The sequence below is a fragment of the Podarcis muralis genome, chromosome 2 (genome assembly GCF_964188315.1).
Source record: "Podarcis muralis chromosome 2, rPodMur119.hap1.1, whole genome shotgun sequence".
Classification (NCBI taxonomy): domain Eukaryota; kingdom Metazoa; phylum Chordata; class Lepidosauria; order Squamata; family Lacertidae; genus Podarcis; species Podarcis muralis.
Window position 1 is genome coordinate 72,419,459 of NC_135656.1, and position 9,983 is coordinate 72,429,441.

Here is a 9,983-nt window from a genome sequence, read left to right on the forward strand (position 1 = left end):
TGTCAAGGGACAAGCTAAAAGATATGACCCTGCAGCCATTTTCAACTTATGGTTGAAGAGGTCTTGGTTATGACCTCCATTTACTTCTCACTTTTTTTATTAATTCCACAATTCCTCTCAAGCTGTATGGATCAGTTCTCGGTGATCTGGTTTCTACATGCAGGACACGTGCAATCTCTCACAGCTGCTACGTTCAGGTATCCCCCAAAGATGGGAAACATAGGAACTATTGGGAACTGACCCATATAAATAGGAAATGAACTAAATAAAAGCCATTTTGCATGGTAACATTCCCCCAGCATTTCCTTGCATCAAAGGAAATAAAAGCGATATATCAGTCAGATTCCAGACACCTCCCATAAGGGCATTAAGTAGGGTGGATGTGCAATGAAGTAATCCCTGGAAATGATGTGATTCATCCTTCATGGAAAGCTGAGATCATGGTGCCTACACACCTTAATTTAAAGGAACATTTGGCCATACTGTTTTAGTAAAATGCATAAATTTCCATACAATAAAGAGAGAGAGAAGATAGTGGTACAACACGTAGGACCACTTTCCAAGATTTGTTGTATAGTACTAATCTCTTCTCAGTGCTTAACACTCTCCAAAGTGCTGCCCCCAAAGGGACAATAAAGGGCAAGTAGGCTTTATAGAGCTGCCGTAGCAACTAACGCATGCCTAGCTGGGGCAGCAGGTGTTTCCAATGCTGCCTGCCCACCCAGGGGTCTGCTCCCTGCCCTACTTGCACAACCGCAGGCAGGTCCTGGTCTGGAAATCCCCCAAGAGGCCATAGGTCCAGCAGGTATGGAGAGATGGGAGATCCACCAGGCAGCAGCTGCAGGCAGGTTCTGGTCTTGCCCCCAGGGCAGGCAACTAAGCATCACTATCCACATGAAATAACAGATTAATTTAAGGACTCAGAAATATTAAAGCATTTGTGCTGCTAGGAGTTAGGGTTGAAGCCCCTTAATTGTGATTGTTTGATTTCATGCATGTTTGGCCAGCAGCTGCAACTCCCACCTTGTCTGTTCCTCTTCTGGCACAGCCAGCCCCAATGGCCAGCAGATTCACACTGCATGGTGATGTGCAACAAGTGACTTCACAGCATGTCGTTTCCTCCTGATATTCTGGACTACAACTAGTATTATCCCTGAGCATTGGCCTTGCTTGCTGGGGTTAATGGGGGCTGTACTACGCACATCTAGTAAGTAAAAGTAAAAGACACCGCTTTGGCTACCCTTACTTTAGCCTTTGTCCTGAGCAGGAATGGGGAACCTGTGGCGCTCCAGATGTCAGACTGTAATTCGCATCATACCTGACCATTATCCATGCTGGCTGGGGCTGATGGAGTCTCAGCAACATCTGGAAGGCCACATGTCCCCCATCCCTGCTCTAGAGGATCTAAGCTTTGATGTGACCTACATGGCAATTTTACAAAGAAGCCTAAGAGAGACTCTGTATTCTACTGTCTGGGTGTTCTAAACCATAGACCAAGAGGAAGGTTCATGGGAGTGGCTGGGTGCAGGTATGCCAAAAAAAGAGGGGGGGTGCCAAAGACAACAGAGTGATAAATTCTAGTGCTTTAATAAGAAAGGTGTAGACCTACCAGCCTGTCAGGTCTCCTAGCCTTTTACATGTGCGGGATGGACACCGCAGCAAGGAGTTCACCTTTGGTTCAGCACACTGGGACGGAACTATGAATGTAAATATAAATGTAACTCGGTTGGCCCATAAGAAAATCTCCAAAATCCATATTAGCGTAATGCCTTTATCAGGCCATCCAGAGTGTCACAAAACTGTGAGGGTAGATCTTGGAAATTTAGAGAACTTCCAGCTTTTGCAATTATCTTGCAAACCTATTGGGGGAGCTACTGACCCAGGCCTCTGGATACAGATAAGCGTCCTCCATACTGACGGTAATTCTGCCAAGTACAGTTGTTTCCCTGAATATCTATGTGGTCACTAATTCCTCCAGCATTACCCATAATCTCTGAAGCTTTCTGTTTTGATCGCTCTCCAGTATTTCATCCAAACTTTTGGGACATGGTTCATATGTGTGTGGCTTGAAAAAAGTAAGCACAGTGACTTGCTTGCTTCCCTTCTGTGGCTTCTTCCCATAAATCTTTCTGTCTGCGATTCTAAGAAAGCCATCTATATCCTTCGTTAACTGCAGAGTTGCATGTCTATTTGGGGATCTATTTTGATTGCTTCACTTAGAGTACTGTACATTAAATATAGAGACCTGTGTCAATGCAAACCTATGCTTTTGAATGGCAAGAATATTTATGTAGACTTGAGTCCTAGCCAGCCTGTTCTAATTAAAGTTAATGGCTCGGATATCTGTGCTGGTTAAATTTATTATCACTTTGTCGTGTCAGTGAAGTAATGACAATTTACACCAGCCAAAAGGTCTGGCCAATCAGAGGTTGATAGCCTTGGTTGTTGTCACTTTTGGGGTTGAGCTATTTCAGGACATTTCGGTGATCTGCAGAAGATTAGCTGCTGGTTCTGCTGTCATCAGCCTCTGCAGAGAGATGAGGTGAGAACCTTTAAGCATCCCTGGCACCATCTGCTTCTCAGCCCTTCTGCAGATCAGACTGTCCTGAGGGAACACTTCCCAAACCCCAAGACTTCTCTTTGCCATCCAACAGGTCACGACTGATTTTAGGGGCACCCATGGGGCCTTCTGTTATGTACTGAGTTGAATAGGATCCAAAATGCAGCAGTCTGATTGGTCCTAGAACAGGAGGATTCAGAATGCAGCAGTCTGATTGGCCCTAGAACAATAGGATTCAGAATGCAGCAGTATGATTGGTCCTAGAACAATAGGATCCAGAATGCAGCAGTCTGCTTGGTCCACAGGAGCCACCCAATTCAGCTGTAGGATTGGCCTACAGGTGAATCCCAGAATTAGCCAATCACGTGGGGCCCATTGTGTAAATAATGTATATAAAGCAGACATTCTGGGGGAACTTCCATTCCTCCTCACCACTATGAGCTGAATAAAGAACATGAAATCCACTCTCGACTCCGAGTATATTTCACCTCCTTTAGACTTATGCTAAAGATCACTGCCTGCCTGTCTCCTATCACCCCACCCCAATATTACACATTGCTGAAGGCCTCCAGCATAGAACTGTCCCCTGTTGTGTTGCTGGTAGACGCCACACCAGAGGATAAAGACTGGTAAGTGTTAATACAAAATAAGATTTCCTCACAAATCAAGGGTTCCACTAAACTGAAATTTGGTGGTTCTTTTTAAAATTATGTGCATTTTACCGAATTTCTGTTCTCATGTCCTGGGACACCTAAGTCAATTGGGGCAAAGTGAAGAGGGAGAAAGAGTAGCCCTTACATGATAATTTATGGCAGCAGGTTTCCTTTCCTTTTTGTAGTTCCTTGTTTTTCATTATTCCTTTTTTATTTTGAGTTCCTAGTGTTATAAAAAAAATCTCATTTGCTCATCTTTCTTGCTCGGTCATTGTTTGGCCCTTTTGAAATGCATGTAGGTTCAATACGTAATGAGAAGTATTTGTGAGCTTACTTGCTATTTTATTATTCCCTGTATTTCTCTGTAAATCTACAAGGACTTAAAACATTTTTTTTCTTTTTAAAAAGGAAGGAAGGAAGAAAGAAAGAAATCTTCTCATGCAAGATCCCAGTCTCTGATCTGGCATTGCTTTCTGTGCTAGGCCCATTCACAGTAAATCAGATAGTGAACTCAGAAGAACACTGTGCTAGCAGTGCTAGATCAGTATGTACTTAATACTGGAACAATGGAAAATAGCTAGCATTGAAAGAATGACTCCAGTATTGCTTTGGGAATTCTAAGAAACAAATGAAAAAAACAGTACTGTACAGGTTTAAAAGGTTCCGTCCGCCATCTTGATTCAAAATGCTACTGACTTGTATCCAAGCAAAGACAAAAACCTGCTGCTTATTTCAGGAACCATCATTTGGTTATGATAACTAAAGTGGTGCACAGATGCATGGCAAGCAAACTGCAATAGTACAAACTATTTTGTACTTTCCGAAATATATGTGGAAGGGGAGAAATTCAGTTCAGTTCACATTTCAAAATTTGCATTCCCTGGAATTTTGCAATACCCTTCTCCAGCCAAGTAATCTGTACAAAATGCATATACTAAGTTAAAGTGTGCACACAAAAAAGAGTGTATATAATGTATTGGGGGCGGAACATAAAATGCATTATATTAGGTAAAATATGCTTAGGAAAAATGTTTATATTAGGAAAAAATGCATATAAAATGTGTGTATTGGGATAAATTTGCCCTAAAATACTGGCAGATTTTCAGGGGGGCCTTTTTAAAACCATACTGATGTGGAAATGTGCAGAACTGAATTTAAGACGGGAAAAGTGACCTATGATTATATATTTTTGTAGTTAAGTGTGTTAATAAACATCATGATCCATGGCTTCCTGACTTTTTGTTTCTGATTTAAAGGTAAAAAAAAAGACTTTTAAAAAATAATTTATTTTTTTAATGACAAAAAGTTGCTGGACACAAAAAAAATATCAAGCAAATATATATATATTCAAGAGTTAATTACCAACAGTGCAATCCTAACCATGTCTACTCAGAAGTGGGGTTAGGATTGCAGCCTAAGTCGTGGTTTACTTAACAGATGAGCCCAATAAAAAGCCACCACAAGCTGTTTCCTAAAAAATACATATATTTATATACATTTAATGTATTTCTCAATGGATCTGTAGGTCTGACATGGCTCTGGATAAAGCTTCCAGAGCATTGTTTATTTCATCGGCTTATCTCCACTATCCGCTCCAAAATGTGTGTGTGTTTATTTGGTCAAATTGAGCAGGCTTGATGTTTCAGTCCAGTTAGTTTAGGGAGGGGAAAGGGAATTTGTGATAGGTCCGTCCCCCCCCCCCCCGGGTTTTCCAAGAACATAGTCATGTTCTATCCCTGCCACCCCCTCAGTTGTTCCTGGGAATAGCAGTTCAGCTTAGCTCACTACTCCTTCCTGGAAGTCCGTGGGACTTAAAGTGAGAAACAGGCATTCTCTGTAGCCAGAGGTTGTTGGGTGGAAAAAAATGAGTGGCTCTGACATCTCCCTTCCCACTGTCCTTTCCCCAGTTTTTCTGGGTTATGTCAGTCTGAACTGAGAAAGTTCGGGTGTTTTGGTTCGAAAGAAAGAAAGAAACCAAATAAGCCTATTTTTCCGCAGCCTATTTTCAGGCCTCTCAGGAACCTTATATCCTTTCTTTCTCTTTATGAGATGGTGTTTATTTTTCTCTATAATTAGTGTAAAGTGTACTAACGACTCCTTAAGCTTGAAAGCTTCATATGAATAACCCCTTCAGAACCTACCTGCAGTGTGCATGATTGGATAAAATACTTGTCCTTGTTTAGTCGTTTAGTCGTGTCCGACTCTTCGTGACCCCATGGACCAGAGCACGCCAGACACTCCTATCTTCCACTGCCTCCCGCAGTTTGGTCAGACTCATGTTTGTAGCTTCGAGAACGCTGTCTAGCCATCTTGTCCTCTGTCGTCCCCTTCTTCTTGTGCCCTCCATCTTTCCCAACATCAGGGTCTTTTCCAGGGAGTCTTCTCTTCTCATGAGGTGGCCAAAGTATTGGAGCCTGAGCTTCACGATCTGTCCTTCCAGTGAGCACTCAGGGTTGATTTCCTTAAGAATGGATGCGTTTGATCTTCTTGCAGTCCATGGGACTCTCAAGAGTCTCCTACAGCACCATAATTCAAAAACATCAATTCTTTGGCGATCAGCCTTCTTTGTGGTCCAGCTCTCAGTTCCATACATCACCATGGCTTTTACTATATGGACCTTCGTTAGCAAGGTGATGTCTCTGCTTTTTAAGATGTTGTCTAGGTTTGCCATCGCCTTTCTCCCAAGGAGCAGGCGTCTTTTAATTTCGTAATTAATTTTAATTTCGTAATTAATAATAAAATACTTACTTTGTCTTTTTTTAAATGTAGGTTTATAACTAAAGAGAGGGCCAGAATCTCTTTACCCTAACGTATAACATGGTTCCTAATATTTTAATTAGGAGTGCCAGAATTGAGTTCCGGTGAGTTCTAGCTGAAAAAAAGCCCTGGGGGTGGGGAAGCAATTTGATGTTAAGTTCACATTTAAAGGTGAACCTACCAAATCTGCACTTTCTGAAACAATACGCCAACTGAAAAGCAGCCATCCTTCGAAATTCACATGTCCCTGAATTTTGCAATGCAGTTCTCCAGCAAGCAATGTGTGCAAAAGGGCATATAATAAAGTGTGCATTAAAAATGCATGAATTGCTTTGCAAAAATGTGTACATTAGAGAAAGCTGCATACAAAAATGTGCATTATTGGGGGAATTTTGCACCAAATTGCTGACCATTTTTCAGAAGGTTTTTTTTTTTAAAAAAATTGCTGATAAAATGTGAATAACTGAATTTAAGATTGGGAAAATGAAAAATTGGGAGAACTGAAATGGACGCATCTATCCCTACCACACATAGTTCACTTGGTCCCAATAGGCTCCTCCCAATATAATGTGAGATGTCTTTATTTATATTACAGTAAGGATTTCTAAATTTGCATCTATACATACAAAATAGCATATGTGCAGTTTTGTGCAAATCTCTGCTTTCCTTTTTGGTGATGCGTTTTCTCTTTTTTTGCCAGTGCAAACGTATCCACCCTAGGGAGATTGTGTGAGGTAACCATGCCAGTAATGAAACGTCAAGGCACAATGTTTGTTAGAACCAGCAGGTCCAAGAGTAGGGTGGGCTAGAACTCTTTCCCTCTTCACATCTAGTTTTCTATGTGCAGGGAATTATTTTTGCGCGGCAGAGCATTCAGTCAAACAAATCCTCGCCTGCAGTCTGATATGATACCGTCTGTGGTGCTGATTCTGATGGCCTTGATCAACGGCTCTTCTTCTTTGGTGATCACTCGTAGCCGAGTAAGATTGTCTTCCATAAACACGGTTTTAACAATGAATCCGTAAGTGACTGTGGAGGCCAATTCTGGATCCACACGTCCTTCCACAGTGGGGACATTGGTTTTCGGGCAGGAGTTGATCACGGTGTGGATTTGCCAAGCATGCCTTCCTCTTAGCATGTTTCTCCCTTGCATCCCTTTGAGTGTCTTCAAAGCCCATGACACCTTTGGTAAAGGCTATTCTCCAGCTGGAGCGCTCGCAGGCCAGTGTTCCCCAGTTGTCAATGTTTATACTACATTTTTTTAGATTTGCCTTGAGACAGTCTTTAAACCTCTTTTGTTGACCACCAGCATTACGCTTTCCATTTTTAAGTTTGGAATAGAGTAGTTGCTTTGGAAGACGATCATTAGGCATCCGCACAACATGACCAGTCCAACGAAGTTGATGGTGAAGAATCATTGCTTCAACATTGGTGATCTTTGATCAACGGCTATGCTCAGTCTGTCCAATATCTCTGGTCAAAAGGTATTTTCCTCCAAATCAAATTTAAGAATCTGCAAGGGACATATCTACCTTACTAGATTGATGGTGGCTTTCTGCTGCAACACATGACTTGCCTTTTTGTATTTGAGTCAACGACAAACTCTTTGTTCTTCAGTGATCTCATTTCCCTCCTCCTCCCCCGTAGTGTACTTTATTTCTGCTGATGATACTCTGCGGTCAGGATTGTGTTGGCGGTTCAGTGCAGGCCTGCTGCAAGGTGGGATTTCCTTTGGGCAGACAGTTTAACTAAGTCTTTCATGACCTCTTCTACCATTTCCTTCCTTAGCTTTCAGTGGGTCCCGACCCCAGGGTGACGTGGGTTATCCACTCCTGCTACTGCAAAGTTTCCTTGCCAGGCCTCTTCCTTTTCTCCCTCTGCCATCAACCCCACTGCCACACATTGGGCAGAGCCCTCCTTCCTTCAGCAGCACAAACACACAAACCAGCAGCACTGCTGGGAAGGGAAAGTCCATTCTGTTTGCTTGTGTTACGTGGCAGTTACAGTGTGGCCTATACAAAGTATTACTTCCTAGGCAGACACTCAGAACCACTTTGGGTGATGCATAACTCAGGGTTTCCTTTTGTGTGGGAGGTGTGAAGAAGCAGCTGGAAAGTACCATATTAAAATACATTTGCATTCTTGACAGTTGAGTGATACTATTGTATTCAAAGTGAGCGATTAGTTCTTTCCACTGTGAGCCCACTCTTTACTTCTTAGGATGTTTGCGGGTGGCTATATTCCAAACTGGGGTTTGGCTTCAGTCTGCTTTTTCTGTTCACCCACCCTTTCTTTTTCGACATCGAGAGCAACACATGCTGATCTTGTGTTGGGTTGCAGCTGTGGCTCTTCAGAAAAATGGGCAGAGTGCAGGCCCTGCCTGCCCTTTGGGGATCTACCATGCAGTACTGCTGCAGCAGCACTGTTCTGTACAAATTGTTTTAGTGTTGCTCGCCATAACAACTACACTGCAAAACAAGCCATTATAGCTTCACCCTGCTTCTCCAAATGATGAGAAGTTCCAGGGGTGCAGCACTTCGTTTGGAAGGTCTGTGGAGTTTTATTGGAGTTTTGCAACGTTTGCATTTATTTAAAAATATAGAAGTTAACTATGGTGGAGGGACAGCTTAAGCGCTCTACCAGACAGCCAGAGACGACTGCTTCCACACCAGATCTCCAGATACAGAAAGTCAGTACCCACAAATGCTTGGCTCTCTCTGGGAATTTCATTTGAACACATGAAGACGCAAGCCCTGCTCCCATAATGCTTCAAATGCCAGACCTGCTTCCCAGCTCATGCAGGATTGGTGTTAGACTGAAGGGGCTGCCTTACTCAAATGCAGGGTTTCCAAAAAGTGGACAGGAACTCTAGCTGACCTGATGAAAACAGTTCCCTTCAGACCAACAATGATCACATGTGTCTGGCACGCACAGCATCATCAAGGTGGTGGGGCTCATCCTGCAGATTACTCATTGCCCCTTCATACATTCGCTTTGAACACCTGAAGATGGTTCTTGTGTCTCAGTCTATCCGAGGCCCACTCAAAAACTGCAGTATTCTATTGTGTCTCTTCACACAGAGACACATAGATTGCATCATCCTTAGTTGAGGATGGAGGTGTGAAAGAGGGCACAGGACAAACTTCAATTGCTGAAATGCCCCCCCCTTCTACACAACTACTAAAGGCACAGCAACCCTGTCCACCTTTACATCTAGATGGAGGTGGGGCAGCAAAGGTGCTGCTGGTTCTCAGTAATTCTGTGCCCAAGACAATACTTTCCAATGGTATTTGTATGCTTAGTAAAGATCCCCAGTGAGGATGGTGAGGAGAAGGAGAGCAGCTTTAAGGAAGAACCAAACTCCCCTACCTTTTGTACTGGGTCTACTTAGGAATAAGCATGCCATTGCAGTGCATCCTCATAAAGTCTTCTTGATCTGGTATTTGTCAAGGTGAACATGCACACAAATATCAGGACAGAAAATGGCAATGGCTTGAAAGGGCAACCTCAAGACAGCGGTTGCCCCTCCTTTGCCTGCTAAAAATCTGGTTGAAGCACCCACAGTGCCTCTGCTGCATTTACCCTTTGACCCTTTAATGCGCTTTCACATCTCTATTTTCCTTCTTCTTTCAGGACCCATGATTCTTCCTCATGCTCTTTCTTTCCTTCCCTACCCTTTCAACAACTTTCTCCATCTCAATTTCAAGAGGTGTATCCGTGTCTGTTTTTTCTCCCTGTTGCAGCAAAAGCTACAGTCTTGTGAAACCTTACAACAATAACCATTTTTAATGGCGTAAGCTTCCTTCAGATGCAATCATAAATTCATTTTTTTTCTGACTGGTAGCAGCTCTCCAAGGTTTCAGACTGGGGTTTCTCCCAGCCTTACCTGAAGATGCCAGGGATTAAACCTGGGACCTTCTGCATGCAAACCAGAAACTTGGCTGCTGAGATACTGCCATTCCCCCTGCATTGTATTATAGAGCTGCCTTGCTTTCACTAAATGTCTTCAGGAG